Below are 525 nucleotides of genomic sequence, written 5' to 3'. Positions count from 1 at the left end.
AGACTCATAATTGCTCTGACCCAGAGTGGGAAAATTTTGGAGGGAAGCCCGTTGGCTGAAGTGGCATCTCATTGCTTCATGATCTTTTATCTTATAGTGCCCAATAATCATAGTAGCAATGCAGTGGTCAAATTAGTGTAATTTGTGCTCTATCTGTTCCTTTGTTTGTCTTGTTAGGGCTTCATGTATGTTGAGACACTTAAAAAAAAAATGGATGCAGTCAGAACTGAGGTTCTAAAATTGAGGGCTCTTGATCTTGTTGACACCTGAAAAATTAGTTCATTAAAATTGATTTGTCAGTCCATCTTGACCAAATCTTACGCTATGATAAAGTGTTGTTGATGCATAGTGTCCATTAGTTTAAAACTTAACGAGAACATTGTCTGAGCGGTGAGCCTTGATCATGAGCACTAACACTACAGTTCTAATAAACACTACCAAAATGGATTTTGACCAAGGCTAAACATTTCATCAAAGCAACACAGTCCATTTCTTCATGCCATATATAAGGTAAGAAAAAAAATC

This window comes from Tigriopus californicus, chromosome 10 (assembly GCF_007210705.1).
Source record: "Tigriopus californicus strain San Diego chromosome 10, Tcal_SD_v2.1, whole genome shotgun sequence".
NCBI classification, from domain to species: Eukaryota; Metazoa; Arthropoda; class Copepoda; order Harpacticoida; family Harpacticidae; genus Tigriopus; species Tigriopus californicus.
Note: the sequence above shows the minus strand (reverse complement) of the source record.